Here is an 18,120-nt window from a genome sequence, read left to right on the forward strand (position 1 = left end):
GTTGGGACCGTTAGGGCGGCGCCGTGCGAAGGCGGCGGGTCCCCGGGGATCGCGGCCAGTCGCTTGCCCGCGTCCGCCGCGCTTATCGGCAGCGCCCGCTTCTGCCCAGCCGACTGACCGCCCTTCCCCACGTTGTGCTCGGCGGGAATGCTCGAGTCGTCTAAGAAAATGAACGCAAAACTTTTAAAAGTGGAGCTACCGCTGCCGGGGCAAAATGTTTTCAGGCTTCAAGGGGTCAAGGCAGAAACTACACTGGTCACTCCCCTAAACTACAGCTATCAGTGCGGCCACCCGTTATGTTACAGTGTTCATTTGGATTTACGTAAGGACACCTTTTTCACAAAAAAACTAGTGCGAGGAAAAATGGGCATTTCAGTTAAAAAAATTCTCCTGATGATGCTGAGTGTTGCATTGCTAGAGGCAGGCCTGAGGGGAAACTTCCCTGGGTAGCTGCAGAACGTACAATAGTTTTTAAAAGAAGGAAGAAATTAATATTCCAAGCTTTAAAATTTTCACATTTGGCACAGTCTTTTAAACTGACATTTGTTAAACAATGAGCAACTACATTTTTCAAAAAGTGCATAAAAGCAGAAATAATTTTCTAAGTAACTATTGGAAGATTAGTACAGTCCAAAAATCAATAGTTTTATATTTTTATTGATAGTGTAGCATTCCTAAAGTAGGATTCAGATGGAGTTTATTACAGCTTTTGAAAACTTTAAGCTACTTACAAGTGATATTCTTTTTAGGCCTAAGTGCACACCAGTAAGGACTCATATTCTTCTTATAGAAATTGTTCCATAAATCTCTTTAAATATATTTAAGTACTATAGGTTTGCATTTAAATAATATACTACTTTTGTGCTTTTAAACGTCTAAGGTGCCGAACAAGAATTGTAAACTGTGAAGTAACTACTATGGAAAAGATTAAGTAAAGCATTGGAGGCGGATGATTTTGACAATAAAGAGGGTGTACGTGGTGAGTGTTTAATATTTATTGCATTTAATATTACAAAGTACTATTTATTGTTTTCAGATTTAATGCTAAAAGCAAAGCCTGGAGAGTAAACTCTGCTGTATTATGTCCTTACAGGTACACCTGTGACAAAGGCTTTCTGTAATCATTGCTTGATGTATATAACACCATTTTAGTAATGGCATGCCATTTTATTTAAAGTTCATATGTCAGCTGTGCCTACCTTGCAAATATTTTTTTGCAATTAAATGATTTTACAAGGAATCATGTACATTTCAGCTCTCTGCAATGGTTTACAAAGCATTTAAATTGTGTTCCTGGAATATATATTCTATTATCTTTGAAATTATCTGAATTTATAGCTTTTGTTCATTATAAAAGCATATGGATTGAGGGAATATTCTGAATGAATGAAGAACAAATACAGTACTTTTGAATAATCTTGTGGGGTAGATTAATCTATAGCCTCAATTTCTCTCAGGGTGGGTTGCTGTGGCAACCGCCCCAGCTCACTTTAAAATAATTTTGTAAAGCTCACTTTAAGCGCTGCACCCAGCGTGGGCCAAGTTTAAAAGCAGCCAGACATGGGAAGAGGTGTTATACTGCATTGCTCTTGTAAGATAGGGAGGTGGTGGAAGAGAGCGAGGCGTGGAGTGGGGTAGAGCAGAACTTTAAACAGAAAATAGAAACTAATCCACCCCAGGGTTAAGATGCAAAGGAGGTGGATCATTGCATAGTAACCTTAATGCTTTTCAGTTTAAATGTCATTAAATGATGTAAGCTGGCAATCTCATTTCTCCTAAGGAAAAGGTATGTTCAGCATCCACAAAAGAATAAAAACGGACTTTGATTACCTTCTTCAGAGGAATGCATTATAAGCCCATCTTGAGATAATCACACTTGTAAGGGAAAGAGATAGTTGGACGCACTTCACTTGTTGATAAAACTTTGGGGAACTGTTTTTGTAGCTATTACATTTTCACTGGTGTCTCATTGTTTAAAATAGTGTGTGTATTAGGTGGTGGATTAAGAAAAAAGTAATTATGTCAGCTGACCTACACATGACCTGTCAACAGGAAAAGGAGTAGATCTGACTCTCTTGCAAGAAATTCAGAAAGGATCCATTTGTGGAGCATCAGTACAAGTACAGATACTGGAATGAGGGTGTTTGAAATTATTCCAGATTTTAAAATTAAATGCAGCAACATAGAAAAATCCTAAACACTTCCAAAGATACTGCATAGCTTCATGGCTTATCTAACCCTGAGATGAGTGGGAAAGCATGATTCCCTCCCTCATATCTGTCTGTCCATCTAGTATCTGAACCCTGTTTTAAAAACTGAGGTGTCCTTTACATGGATCTGATGAATTATACTCATGACAAAAACTTGGCGTGGCTTTAAGATACTCTCATATGTGAAGGTCGCAACTATTTAAAGATTAGGCCACAAGAGCCTACATGGAGATGTAGTAGATGTGTTAAGCTGCTGTGTATGTTATTTTCTGAAATATTTGCCTACTCTAATAATTGCTTTTAAGCTAAAATAGCACTCAAGTTCCATCTTGCCCATTGAAGGGCTGTGTTATCAACTAGCCACAAACCCAAAAACTTATTTATCCTGTACAAAAAAAATCGCATGACAATCATTTTCAACTGGAGCACAAAAGTGCAAAGGATTAACACAGTTTTCTATTTTTGCCACCAAGAAAATGTTAATATTACTGGAAAGCTGGGTGCCACACTGGGAGACCAAAATTGTCTGCAGAACAGGCATAGCAAGGGTACAACATATTCCTTTCCTGCTGTGCTTATTGCCAAACCTGGGGCTGAGCAAGTGTTTCTTTCCCAACGTTATACTGGACTCCACTGCTGACGCTGCCAAGGATATGTGCCGCTTGCCACCATTTACACTGTGCTTGGCTCACGTCTGTCTGCCCAGTGGTCCTGGGCACATTAGTATCACTGTTGTTGCTGTTGTTGTTGTTGTGGGTGTATTTTACAGGATGTAACTCTCTGTCCATTAAGGGTTGTCCGTTCCCTGTATCTAAATCTCATCAAGACAGAGTAGGTCACGACGAGCCTGTAGTCACTAAAAGGTATTCTCTGGGGATCTGAGTCGAGAACAATTGCAGGCTGCCTTTTAGAACTCGATTAGCTTCTTTTTGCTCTGACTATGCTTTGAGCATCCATGTTTTGAGAAGTACAGTTGAATTTAAAAGGCATTTATTCATTGACAAATATGGAACTTCAGAAGTAGGTCAATGGCCCAACGGATGCATATAGGGGAAAAGACTGCAAGACCAAGAACTTAAAATCAACCAAATAGATATTTATCACTGTTGTTTGAATTCAGGCTTTTGGTTTTATCAAGATGTGCTCTTCCTATTTCCAGTACCTTAATCTATCACAAAAATGATAGTCTATGCCTCAGTAAAGCCTCCTGCTGCTCTCAAAGGATTGCAAAAGGTGGTTATCTGCATAAAAATTAAAACAAGTATCTGCAAAGTCCAGTTTTACTCACTAATTATTACATGTGCTTAATTTGGATTCAGACTCCCAGACAGTATGCTCCTTTCAGTCTGGGTATAAAAGCAAATGAACATATAAAAAACGTTCTGTCCTTTTGCACAGTGTGTTGGGAATAGGGCATTTCTGTGGATAAGCCTGACAAGAGCCCATCTCAGACAGTAGGCTGTGATTTGGACTTGTGCAATTAAGCGAGCAGTATTTTATCTAACCAGCATTCCTGTTTGCTCAAGGTGGCTGCTTATTTGCTGCCCCCAACTTTGCCAGCGGGATTGTTGCTGCTCCGCGGCGCTGCTTCCTGTGCCGCGTGCCGGGGTGAAGTCACCGGCAACTGGATCCGAGACCTCAGGAGTTGGGGAAGTCGGGCTGCGGGCTCCGGAGCAGCGGCCCGGCAGCGGTGCAAGGAGATGGTGTAGGAAATGTCACGCGGGCTAAAAATACCTAGCGCCGGCTGCAGAGTTGCGCTGTGGAAACGTTTCCAAACTGGTGAGGAAGTTGCCGGCCTGGCAGCCGCCGGCCCTGGGGGGCAGCAGCGCGGCCTGCGCTCCGCCGCCCGCGGGGCTGGCGCTGCGCAGCGCCCCCGCCCGCGGGGCTGGCGCGGCGCAGCGCAGCGCAGCGCGGCGCCCCTTCGCGCGCCCCCACCCGCGGCGGCTGCCGGGGCCGCGCTGCCCGGCGCCTCTCTGCGTGGCTGCGCGCAGGAAAGCCGCGCTGTGCCGGTGCGGAGCGTGAGCCTGGGCAGCGCGGAAGCGTTTAAGGGTGGCGACCCTAGCGGATATTTCAAAGCCCCGCCGCCCCGTAACTCGTTGCGCGCAGGCGGCGCAGGCTGCCTTGGCCAGTGTCGCCACTGTAAGGCACCGGGCGGCCTTTCGTATTTCAGCGGCGGCAAATTCAGCGGGCAGCGTTTGCTCTGCCTGCGTCCGAGCTGCCTCAGACTGTATTTTTCTCTCGGTTCTCGCAGTGCTGCTAACGTCCTCCTGCTACTGTACCTCGCCAAAAGGGGGAAAATATGCACCGGCTCGCCGTGTTGTCTTCACTCTGTATAATAAAGGATTGTCATTAGGTTTGCGTGTGGCATGTGCCATTACCCCCACCGTAAAACTAAAATTAGCAAAATGTCAGGAATGGAAAGATTGATTCACCCAAGATGCAATTATCATTTAAAAAGTGCTTGATTGAGGTGCTGATGTTCAGTGATTTATTCTGCATACCATATACATAATTAAAGTAGTGTAGTGGAGTAATTTATCAATCTAGTTTAGACTAGAGGGGCAAGGAAAGGAGCTGCTGCCGCTGCTGCTGCTCTATGTTTGTTTTATTAAAACGCTTTCGGGATCTGATCCCGCCCCCTTTTTGCAAGAGTGAAACTGATTATTTCTCCAGCTCGGGAGGAGAGAGTCATTCGTTTGGGATTGTGGGAGAGAGAGAAATAGAGACACGGAGAAGGAGAAGAAAAGGGAGGAAGAGGGAGAGAAGCAGAAAAGGACACCTCATCAGGCGTGTAGTTTGAATCCCTTCCTTGCCTCCCCCCTTCCCCTCCGCGATGTTACAAAGGCTGTGAGCTGCTCTCCTTTTCCCATTCGCCTACTGTCACTTCCTTCCTGGACGCTTTCAGGACGAGTCCGGTTACTTTTAATCCGACCAACAGCTCAGCCGCTTTCTCCTCCTCCACGCTGCACACACACGCACAAGCACACACACACACACACACCCCAGACATCTTCTGGCTGCTTATTGGATTGACTTTGAAGGTTGTGTGTGTGATTCAAGGAGGCTGCATGTTGAACCAGGTGGCGAATATTTAAAGGCTGGAAGAAGTAAAAGGATTTTTTCTTTTTCCTAAGAAAGGAAAATATCTCAAGGACTAGCCTGATCATCTAAACAGCTAAATGTTTATTATGTAAGTACATGTGAAATTCAGCATTAAAATAAAATATAGTGGGCATTGTACAGAAGCCCCGTGTACGTTTCCTATTGCGTTTGAAGAATGTGTCAGTCGGTGTATGTGGACTGGGATTGAGGTTGCTTGCAGACTTTTTAAGTGGATGATTGCACTGTCAATTGCTTAAAAGTAACTTTTCAGACAAGTAACATTGTTAAATTGCTGTCTAGTCAAATTACTGCAGACTTGTCCCTATTAGTGTCATAAGTGTTTAAACTTTGATGAAGTTAGTTCACGTCATTTGTATGCTTGATATTGTGAAGTGTTCGAAGCTTATTTGGTTTTAATAGTTCACCAAATGCTATGACCTTGTAGTGCTTGCACCCTGATTTATCAGACTAAGGAAACAATCCAGTTTAAGAGTGAAGTGCTCTTAAACTTCATTGTATCATAGCTCTTCAGTTCTTGAGTTTAGGCAATGCATGCTTCTAAGTGTTTAACTTTGTGCATCTATCGTTTGAATGCTTAAGTCTGAGATGGAAAGACTCCTTATATTGTTGTGGAGATTTAAGACATGCTTTGTACCTCTATTGGAATAATATGCTTTGGTCTTTACATAGTACTTTAAGTAATCTTTACATTTTTTAACATGAAAAAGTAGAGCTAATCAGCCTTACAGAACTGGTTATTTTAGTTGTGGTACAGTTACTTTTGGGCTAAGATAAAGTTTAATATAAATGAGGCACTTATAAGACCTTTGGTGCTGTATGTAACTGTAATACTTACATTTTCCATAAAACTTAGTGTGACCTTCTGTCAACTTGAAAAACAAAACAAGTATAAAGCTAAGATAATAACTCCTTTCTCAAAAAAAAAAAAAAAAAGCACAGTGCAAAGCAAAACTCAGTGAATCACTGTGGGAACTTAAATATTGTCTTTTATAGGAGAGTTCTATTTTCTTCTGTTGTATATACCAATTATTATTAGCAAATACCTGTATCCTAAAATCAAATACTGTAATAAACAGCTTAAGACTAAAGATTTAAGAGAATTAAGCAGAGAAAGGCACTTTGCCAATATTTCACTGATGATCAAAAGAGAATTGTCTTGACACAAAATGAATTTTCCTAGCACATATCTAATGACGAGCTTAATGGCAAATGTCCTAGTTTCATATCTTTACTTTAAAAGTATTGCAAGATGAATGGTAAACCAATTGTGTTAGATGAAAATATGACTAGTTTTCTTTTTACTGGCACTTTCCAGGGTATTGTGGTTGAAGAGTAAAGATGTTTATATGGTGTATAATAACTCTAATCCCTAGAGGCTTGGCAGGGCATGGAAATATAACCACCTGTGAACCGATTTTAACCTCTGTATTACATTCTGATTTCCAGTTCAAACACTCAGGCAATTGACCACTTTGGGGATTTGTTGTTTTGTATATTATTTTTGTTACATGATTCTAGGAACCTAATATGAAGTCAAAAAATCCACAAGAGTTTTTTACTTTATCAGTTTTATTAAAATACATGTATTATATTACATTTTAGATGTATTCTTTCTACATTCATGAACACATTATTCATATCGAGTCTAATAGTGAAGTCTCTGCTCACTCTTAAGTCCCTTTGGAAGTAATGGAAAATTTCTTTGAGTAAAAACTTAAGAGAATGGCCCTTAGTTTGGTGTGTACGCGTTCCTTGTAGTACAAATCCTTTTATTTTGAAACTTGATGTATATATATATTTTTTTACTAATATACCTTACATAGTATCAGAGGAAAATTCTAGGGCTTGAACATGAAGACCTTCTTTCACGCTAACAGTACTTACACAACTAGCCCCACTGATAATGTTGAGACTACTTGTGTGAAAATGGACAAGTCACATGAATTTGCAGGATCAGGCCCATAGAAGACCTAAACATAGTGCTTGTCCCACAGTTTTCTTATGATAGAGATTGAAGGAATATCACTTTCAATTTCCTTATAAATGAATGTAGGAGTCAGATATGCTTGTATACTGTTAAGATTACTTGACCAAGAAAAAAGGAAACAGGACTTAAAAAAAGTCTTGTAGGAATTGGTACTAAATGATGAATAGTGTGTGAGATTAAATCTTTTAGAATTATGTTCCTGAGCTGCTAATTTTGGAGTGTCATATGGATAATCATACACATACTTACTTACTATGAGGTTTCTTTCATTATAGTAATCAGATAATTTTTTCTTAAAACTTTATATAGTCTTCTTTTTTTTATAAACTCCCTTTATTTGTGGCCCTGCAACATGCATATTTGAAAACAGAGAGACACATCTATCTTAAACAGTGCTGTTTTTTAAAATATCTAATGCATTTTAGACAAAGAGAAATGAACCTTTCTGAAGCTTTTTTGAAAAGTTTACCTCTGACAGATTTTGATAGTGAGTTGAGTAACTCGCTATTTAGTAGGTAAATATAACTACATAGCAACTTAGGAACTAAACAGGAGTTGTGGATTGAATACTTTTGCCAGTTTTGTTTCTTTTTATTTTACTTTTCTCTGTAACAGGTTAATTTATTGTTCAGCAAAATAGTTCAGTTCATCTTCACAGAGAGCTAAGGAGTATTTCTACGTCTCATTAAGCAAGAAGTCATGAACTGACATTAGATGCTTGAAAGAATGATCACTTGTTTTATGATACGTTGACTCCATTTTTACCTGTTGGACGTAGTTATTCTAAATTACATGATAATTAATCCAAAAATCAGACAACATATAATGAAATTCTTTTGAAAACACTGGTTATGAAGAGGAACATAAATAAAGTGCTACATAATTTCAAAAAGTTTATTATCTCTGCTTCAGCATTTTGACGTATAACCATAGCAGGGTTTTTTTGTGACATATTTTAAGCTTTTTAAGTCTTCCTGTGTAATATTAACAGGGAGATTTTTCTACATCCACATTTACACTCTACAGCAATTTAGACATGTATAAAGCATAAAAAAACTATGTAATTCAAAACAGCTAGAAAACTTTAGGTTTAGGATTAGGGTTAGTACTCTGGTATATTGAAAGGCTGGAAATACAGGTTTTTGCACCTTATTTCAAAAGCAAAATGGGCATAAAAGAACTCTGGTCAGCAAGTACCACTGGTGGTGCAAGTGAAAAATTGGGGAAAAAAAGAGAATTTCTTAATTTTCTATTTTTAAAATATGGGAATTGCTTCACTCTTCTGACCAGCTTTAAGGTAATTTTCTCAGGACTGATGGTCAATTTTGTATGTGGACAGGTGATTAAAAGCTGGTTTCTTCAGCCCCCCCACCTTAATCTCACTGTCTCATTGAGTGCAGTGCAGTAGAGCTTGTCTGTTCACTGGGATCTGTCATCTTTAGGAAATCAGACCAGCTTACAGAGGCGATTCACAAAACCAACAGTGACAACAAAGTCTTATGTGCCTTACAAAAGAAGGATTAGGCAGTTCACATGCCATTTTGATTGGGGAGAGATAAAAGCTGATTGCTGCAGCATGGCAAGGCACACTTCAATTTCAATTGATTATTTTATAAGACAACTATAACTCTGTTGCTTAGTCATTATTAAATGCAATTTAAAGCAAGGAAAATTCAATTTTGAGATTATTAGGTTTGTATGACTTGATACTAAAAGGAAGAGCCACTTGTAGCGCTGTTATACAAATTTTCAAAAACACTGTTTATTCACCACTTTTGGAAAATAGATTTAAAATTTAGTAGGTGATTATCCTGGGATTTTTAAGAACATTTGTGCCCAGAGGATATCCTGCAATAGCAATTAAAAGTTCTCAAAAGACTGTACTAAATTCACAGCACTTACCCTGTTAAGACCATATGTGCAGAAGCGAGTGCATAAAAGGTGTCAATGTTTTGCAGTTTTATCAAAAAGTATTATACTGAGGAACAAGTAAGCCATCTTAGTTTAGAACTATTCTCTTATATTTAAAAATATAATATAACGTACAACTATACTTTGTGTTGTATCTGTGAACATAATACTCTGACCTGAAAATAGTTAGCAAATTAAATGTTGTCCTTTATTCATATCAATGAGAATACAGAGTTTTAGCTATTTGCATAATTTAGTTATAACACATACCCTTTAAGATTTGGGAGTATTAAACTTCCTTGATGATTGTTTCTATGCTAATTTCTTACCTTTTTAAAAAAAAAAACTCTTTTTTTTTACCCAACTGATGCCTCCTAGTGTTTCACATAATAAAACATTAATGAGTCACCCATAAATGTAAATATTGTTTTTTCAGTGCCTTCATCTTATGTGATACATAAAATTAATATTTATGCATTTAATTTTGTGTGTGTTATTATAATCAGACAGGAGACTCCTGTAAACTGAGATATTTCATCTTAACGGACACTACAAAGCACATTTCAATTTTCTTTGATTCTAGCTTTGTCTACCTGTATTTTGAAAAGTCTGTATCATGCGTAGCATACATTCTCCTTTTCTTTTTCCCTTTTGTTTCCCATGTTCATTAGACTAACTTTTCAACAACATATTATGGGTCTCAAATGGGAATTTAAGAAGTTTTGGTAGGATAGTGTTTCCAAAAGTTAGCTCTTGGAAATAGGCAATAAATGCAGCTATACAGGTGTTTGAAATAACCCAAAGTACCTCACAGCCAAGTAAAATGAAAAAGAAAAAGGCTACTTAGAGACATGCTCGCTCACTACAGTCCTTAAAGAATAGCTAAATTGTCATATTCTGTAAATGTTCTTGGTTACTTTAATGCCATATAAGCAAGAAAACTGTATTAGGCAAGTTTTCAAGTGTGCAAAACGTGCACCTTACAGTTTCGATGGTAGAAGTGGATGTCCAGTACCTCTGAAAATGAATTTGTGTGTGTAAATTATTGAAACAGAGCTTGGAGTGCTAAAGACTGAAATATAGTGTCCTTTTCTTACAAGTTCTGTCTGGCCATAGAACTTATGAATACCTGAAAAAACATTCAATTATATTAGATTTATATCATGCAACAGTAGAATTTTTTTTTTTTTGAGGGGAGAATGTAATTTTCAAAAAGTTGCCAGGCATCAGTGTGACAAAGTATAACTTATGGGCCGTGGCTGTGTATTTGAACTGTCAGGTAGAGTCTTATCGGGATAAAGAAGCAGCCAAGGCTGAGAGCACTTTTGCACATTTTAATGTCACACATTTTTCTGTAATGTATGAGATCAATTTAATGATGACATCAGAAATATAACCTATTATTCTAAGACTTTCAAGAAAAGCAATGGGTTTCCTAGATACTTGTTCCACTAAGCAAGTTTCAAAGAAAAATTAAGTGATTTTACAATCAAAAATCATAAGTTTACCAGTTTGTATGAGTGATGAAAATTTGTGGCTTCTTCTCAATGAACATATGGTAAATTTAGATTTTTTCCCACTGAATACAGAGAGTTAAATCCACACATGCAGATCTCAGTTGTGAATTGGTGCTCGGTTTTAGAATAGGTAAAAAATGCAGGTTTTAGGATTGTGCTCTGCCATCACCCATGTTTGTAGCACATTTTTCCCCCATTAGTTTTAAACTGGAAGGAGACAGTTTGGGGATCTGCCATTTATTTAAGCCACTAAACATCGGACAGTATGCTACCGTGTAAACTTTCTTGCATCTTGAAAGCATTTCAGAGTATGCAAATGGCATTCATTGTTCAGTCAGGAAAGCTAACATGCAAAAGCAATAGAATTTTCTTATGAGTTAGTTACATTGCTTCTTCTCTTGAAAAGAGAAAGTAAATTTGAAAGAGAAGTAAAGTGAAGCATAGAGAAGAATCTTTAAGGCAGTTCAAATATAGAATCATTAGTTAAACAGACCTTCACTAAGCTGCTCTTTTTTGTTTGTTTGTTTGTTTTTGTTTGTTTGTTAGCAAAACACATTTAGATTGTAGAAAAACATCCTAGGAAATTCTAGAAGTGTAGAAGTATATCATCTGACTTATTTAGAAACAGGTCTGTCTGGAACAAATATTTGAGAACTGTTTATTTGAATATTGTCTGGAATAAAGTTTTTTGCAAGATGGATTCAGTAATCCAACCATCCAGGTCGCTAGCCTGGGTCCCTATTGTAATTCCTAAAACAGGTGAGCTAACAGTCAGCTGCTTCAGCAGGGTGGATGTGCTTATCTCTGCCTTCTGCCACCTTCCATGACATTAGAGGGCTTCGAGAGTTTGAGCATAGAGAGCTTCAGAGATCGCTGCCAACAGAGTAGGTCCTGGGAAATCAAAATCCCAGCCTTGAGTTAACCATAGGGCAGTCCACAGATTAAGGATGGAATTGAACAGATGGCATAAAAATCCTATGCTTCCCATTCCCAGGTTATAAAGCACTACTCATCCAAAACTTAGAATTCAACCCAGCAGGTCTTTTCCGACTCTTATTTCTTCAACTGTATAACTGATTAAGTAAAGTTTTTCATGAAAATTATTATTAACCACATGCATGTGTTTCTGTAAGGAACTCATGTAGAACATTACTGTCTTTTATTTCTCATGCCATAATCACAAGATGTACAGTTAAGCAAACACAATTAGAAATAACATTATTTATGTTTGCTTTTATAGATACAGGATGCATGTCATTTGTGGAACCCATGCTCAGTTAAATTTCAGTATTTACTTTTAAGCAGTCAATCAATAGCTGTTAGCAAAATATGTACAAAGGACAAGGAGGAAGGATTGTGAAATTGTTTATAAAACACATCTGCAAAAGTAAACATAATGCAGAACAGTGTCCACGTGAAATGTTACTTTTAGTAATATAAATAACAAGTAACATACTAGCACGTGCTATTTATTTAATTTCTAATAAATTCTTCCTCCTATGACAAAGGCATTGTGGTATGTCATTCTATTTGAAATAATGGTGCATTATTTTAATCCCAGTAACTCTTAGTTGTTGAACGATCAGCATAGATGTGTTCCAGAATGTATCTACCAGTGCAAGATGCTTGAGAAGGGCACTTTTCATTTAAAAATTCCGTATGGAATTCCCACTGGAGATTATTTTAAATCATTTCATTGGAGCTAGGTGTAAAAGCTGTCCCTAAAGATGGTGGGTCTCAGGGAAACCACAGGAAACTGAGGTTTTGTAACCCTCCGACAGCACTGGCCCTGCGACCCTTTCATCCTGGCAGCTTAGCCTTGGGTGCGTGCTGCCAGGAGCTCCCCTCTGCTTGCAGAAAAGTTAGTACACTTTGAGAATACTTGGAGAAACTACCAGGAGACAGTATATTCTGTTCACTCATTCTCAGGTCTGCTTTATCTCTATCCATCTATGTCTTGAATGTAGCTCCTGTCTGTACTGAATATGAGGAGCAGGAGAATGAACGTGAAGGAGGAAGGCTCTTAGGAAGATGAGGACGGATGTTGCTCTGCAGTGTTTGGAAAGATGGTATCCAAGCGGAGGAGAGTGGACAATAAACTGTAGTCAAACTTGAAACCTTAATCTTGCAGACTTTCTTCAAACATATTTCCTATTGAAGTGTATAGAATTCGGCTTGCTACGAATAAGCCTTAATTATAGCAGACATAGGGCAACAGTTTTAACAAAATAATAATAATGATTGCTTAAATGTGTTTTATACATATGAGGAACTGATCTTTGAAGCAGTATTTGATGAAATCCTGTTTTGCCCACAGACTGATGAAAAAGTAGTCTGTTTTTCTTTTATCTTATGTATAAGATGCGGATAAAGGATTGCTGAAACAGTATAATGAGAAAAAGTCAGCTTATTACCTCGCTGTAATATATGAAATGTGTGAAACTGCACACTTATCCAAACCTCTACACAACACATATTTTATATGTTATAATACTGAACCAGAGAATGCATCCTTGCAGTGGCACACAAAAAATACAGCTTTATCCAAAACACACATACATAAATTTTAGAGATCAGAAATATGACCCTAAATATTAGTAAGAGCCTACAGACTGGTAGACTCATTTGAAACTAAGTAGAATGAAACAGAATTTCATTAAAGTTCTTAAAAGTGAACATTAAAAAAAGTAATCCAGGGCAGATGAATTACTAGTGCTTTTATTTACATGTGACATGTTGTTAGCAATTGGAAATAATTTAGAATTGTATTTTGAAAATGTGTATTAACTAGAAAATAATATTCCAGGTTTTTCTTAAAAGGAAGCATGATGGAATGATTGGCAAGCTCCCTAATTAAAGCAGAACTGCCTGTGATTTTATGTACAGAGATGGAGAATGCCTACCTTTATCCGTGGTAGGCAGAAATCTGCATATCTTCACTGGGATAACAGAATAGACTTATTCCAGCTACGTATCTGGTGCTTCTGTTTTATTGTTGATGCTACAATTAAAAAAAAATATGTACAGGACAAACAGAAGAATATTCCTCTACCTTTTTTATAACATTCTTGGTATACAAGTTGAAAATCGGGGTAATATTTTTGTGTTTTTTTCTTAAACTTGCTATTGACAAGGCAAAATGAGGGTCTATGTTCAGTACAAGTTCCAGTGCTTAAATCCCCATCCAAAAAAATTATGATTAGTTCAGTTATGCTTCTAGTAGTTATTTGTCATGGGCTTAGTATTACGTTCTTTGATGATCAGCAGAATGGTCCATCTTGAATGCATGGCTTACTGAGTGTTATCTTTCTGGAAAGTTCATATTTTAAAAAAATGTATGAGGAATAAGATACAGTGGCCATAGTTGTAATGTGAATCCTTATGACAGATGCAGAGAGGGTAATAGAAGAAATGCTATTTTTGCATGGAGTTTTTTTACTGTTAGGATTTTTTCCTACTTCTAACCCTGCAGAAGAATACTTCTCTGAGTGCACCTGGATTTCTCGATGGAAGCAGAGTGTCTTCCTTGTTTAACATTTTTTTCTATCACTTAATAAAATAAATAAAAATAATAAAATGAATAATAAAATGAAACAATACATGATGCAGCAAAGAGGCATGACACAAAAATATTCTGGTCTGTTTTGAAAAGCAGTACTTGTCATGTGTCTGGACAAGTGGTGATTTTCTGGTGCTGCCTTCTGTTACAAGTCACTAAATGTTGTCTGAAAAGTAATAGCACTATGTTCTACCACATTTTTCCGTATAAGATTAAAGAGAAACCTGTCGTGAGACCATCAGTTCTTTGACTACCCCAAACAGGACATGGTAGAGTAGTTCTGCAGATTTCTGATAAAAAGTAACTTTGAGGATGCTCAGGAAGAAAGTATTTGTTCTCTCCTTTCGCTCTATTGTTTTCCAGATGTGATTGGAAAGAGGAAGCTGTTCCACTAATGCATCAGAAGATTGCTCTATAATTTAAACATCATCCTAAAAATAGAGCTTCCATGTTTGATAGATATTAGTTCAAAATACAAAGTAGATATTTCAGAGATCTCTTTAAAATCACAAAGAAAACTGGAGCAGTATAGTTTTGTGAAGATTCCTCTGCTGATACTTGCAAAGAAAGACTTGCAGCAGCATTCTATTTTCATATGTTGATCTAAATGCTAATCTTAAATGCAAAATGATTAAACAAAAATCTACTACCGTGTGTGCACACAGAGTACATTTTAAATATACAGTGATCTCAACTATATATCTGAGATTAAAATACAGCTTTTTTATTGACAAAGTGAACATTCCATAAATTCAGTTCTGAAAATGTGCTCCAAATTTTAAACAACGTTTTTGAATGTGATAATACCCAGTGCCACATGCAACCCATCAGTGATGATTTCCAGAAAGACTGGGAAAAGGAATCCTTTAATATGAGTTACCAAACTTCACAATAAAAGGCAGATTTTAACAATATATTGCATATCTTGAACTTGTGAATTCGCTAATTTTCATCCCTGAAAAGCTTCATCTACTGTATTTGAGGCAAGAGAAGCAAAGCGAAAAAGTGTGCAAAGAAGTGCAGAAGCTGCACAATAGTCCAGTGCATAGGATGCAAGACAGTGACTCAAACCTTTAAATTTAATTTTATATTCAGCTACAAACTTATTTTGTGCAAATCTGTTATGCAATGAGTCTCAGTTCTCCACGGGCAAAACAGGGATGAAAACTGGCAACTTCACTGAGATGCTGTAGAAGCTATTTAGGGTGCCAGGATGTACCTACATAGATTAGAAAGGACTTAGGGCTAGATGAAAAAATGATTTTAAGTTTTACTTTGCTACATGTCCTCTTGTCTGCTGGAATCCATGTCTCCAGATAAAGTGTATAAATTCTTAATAACCGCTGGTTTAACTTCTACAGCAAAAATTCAGGATTTGAAAAACCTGATTTGAAATCCTTCCTACTCTTTGGAGCAGTTCACAGAAAATACAATTCCCTCTTTCTGGAAAGTGCCTTAATCTGCTGGCTTTAGAGTATTCTGGAAGAAAGCTCTTCCTTTCCCATTTTGATGTCATCCCATTTTTGCATAGATAATTAAATACTCATCAAATGAAGTGCTGTAATTGAATCATGTTCCACTGGAATGCCAAAGCTCCTTAGCTATCGAGTTGGTCTCTTGTGATCTTTTCTCACTCATACTCAAAAATACAAGTCCTTCTGTGTTTCTAGTCTGTAATACAGCTTAAAACTAGTTTAAGCGCCTAATTTCCGTGCATTAATTCCTATTACATTGTCTGAAAAGTCTGATTTTTCTTTGTAAAACGTAATGCATAAGGAAGAAAGTGCCTTTTGTTTTATCTTTGCATTTAGGCATGTACTCATCTAAATATGTGAAATTCCTTCTTTTACAAATACTTCAGTGTCAGCCTTTGGTAATTTTTAGTAGTCTCATTCTTTCATTTGAGTTTGTTTCTTGAACTGAGACATACTATGCCTAGCAGAGCTGTGAAATCTAGGGATAGGAGTTAAGAACATGAAGGGGAGCTTGGATATGAGGACAATGAGCATACTATAAATGACTAACAGATTGATTATAGGTTGTTTGAGTCAGAAGCACATTTTCAAGGTGAGATAAATTGTTCAGGGTATCCAAGAATGTTAAATAAACCTTTATGAGAACAAATAGTTCAAAAATAGCCGTTACATGGCCGATCTTGGTCATCTGCAGTGGAGCTTGGGTGGTCCTTTAGGAAAGACCTTGTGGCCTAGCACACATGCCTCTTCAGCCAGTTTCTTGGACAGTTAATGTTACTGTGTTGAATATATGTGTGTGAATCCAAACCTGACTTCCTGACTGCATTATTTTGCTTGAATAAGTGAAGAAGAATAACAACTTTGGTTAAAAAGTTGTGCAGATATTCATTATTGCCTAGTATTTATCTAAGAGCTACATGATCTTGAAATAGCTTATTGGCAGTAAAATTGTGCTGCTTTTCCCTTTTCTTTCCACTATAATAGTGAAATTCTGGTTTCACAAAGAGAACTTACATACACAAATATTAATATGTTTATTTAACAGTATTACAGATGTAATCGAATACATGAAACTATGTCCTTTGCTCATGTATTCTGACTTGATGTGATGACCTACTAAAAGCTGCCTTTTATACAGAATTATCATTCATTCTGTTAATTAATATCCACCTCTTTTTCTCAGTTCCACTCTGACTCCATTTCCAAACTCATTAGAAACAGAAGTACCACTTGAATAGAACTTTTCAAAACAAGATCTCCTTATCTTCTCTTCCAGACCACACTTACGGTACTGAGGAGAATATGTAGAGGTCTACTATTTCTTTAATCAAGAGCATCATAAGCAGACTTAGAAAGTTTTTAAAGTTCCCATTTGAGGATTATAGCCTGTACATTTGTGGTTGCCATTCACACCTCCTGAAATGAGCTGGAACTTCAAGGTGCTCTTCTAGACCTTCTCGCAGGCTAGGGGAGTATAGACTTCTCTTGGCTGGATGGTAATTTTACTATGTAATGATATATATGAGTTTCAAACATATCAAATCATTCCATTTTGCTAATGTGATTCTGAAATACCATGAGAATATTAGACAATCACTGCATATGGAATACATAACAGGCTGAAACTGTTGGCCTCATGAGGCTTCCAGATGCTCTAAATAGATGACTTTTGCTGTTCAGACCATTAGGTGCTATACTAATCTTTACTCAGCTGGCAGTCACATCTTATTGCTGATATATAAGGCAAAACTGGGTATCAGTGTAAAATTCAGAAGAGTTTATATGTCCTTGTAATTAGAATACTATTTTCTTTAAAACAAACAAACAAAAAAAAAAATCCAAACATTCCATGTCTATTTATTCTATCTTCAAGGGATTGACCAAAGGGGAATGATGTGACTTTCCCATAATACCTAGAATAAAAGATTGATTTTGGAGACTCAGCGGAATTCCTAAATTCATTCCTGAGTATAAGTACGCAGTTCTGCTGACATGATGAGTCAATATCTGGGATTGTTTTTTAACCATTAGTGAAGAACAGATTCTGCTTTTTCATGAGCTTACACAGTTATCATTATTTGTAGTGGAAGTTCTGTACTGAAGACCGTAACTCATTGATCCATTTTAGAGCCGTCTTGGGCTCTCAATCCATATATTCAACAGTAAAACTTGAGAGGCTACAAGCAGGAACAGCAAAGCTGACTCAGCCACCATTTGTGCTAATTTAATTTGTCAGGCTCACTAGTTCTGTAATGCTAGAGTACTAGAAGGGAATTTGTTTAATGTCAGTTTTAACTATAACAACATTTTTGGCTGAAAGCATAACTAAGCGCAGGAA

At 37.3% G+C, this 18,120-nt stretch overlaps 1 protein-coding gene and 1 long non-coding RNA gene across 5 annotated transcripts in view; both read left to right on the forward strand.

Annotated features, from left to right (window-relative positions):
* The first annotated feature begins 60 nt into the window (after positions 1-60).
* Positions 61-1,290, forward strand: LOC136995416 (uncharacterized). Its single transcript, XR_010887010.1, has 3 exons — positions 61-322; positions 881-979; positions 1,094-1,290. It is a non-coding gene; the product is annotated as an uncharacterized lncRNA (long non-coding RNA).
* Positions 1,291-4,896: 3,606 nt separating this feature from the next.
* The window catches only part of MEF2C (myocyte enhancer factor 2C), a 122,735-nt gene continuing 109,511 nt past the window's right edge, over positions 4,897-18,120 (forward strand). For all 4 annotated transcript variants that reach the window (XM_067315130.1, XM_067315133.1, XM_067315132.1 and 1 more), the window contains exon 1: positions 4,897-5,400. The gene's annotated coding sequence lies outside the window, so the exon portion shown is untranslated. The remainder of the gene's footprint in view (positions 5,401-18,120) is intronic.

The sequence above is a fragment of the Apteryx mantelli genome, chromosome Z (genome assembly GCF_036417845.1).
Source record: "Apteryx mantelli isolate bAptMan1 chromosome Z, bAptMan1.hap1, whole genome shotgun sequence".
In the NCBI taxonomy this organism is placed as follows: domain Eukaryota; kingdom Metazoa; phylum Chordata; class Aves; order Apterygiformes; family Apterygidae; genus Apteryx; species Apteryx mantelli.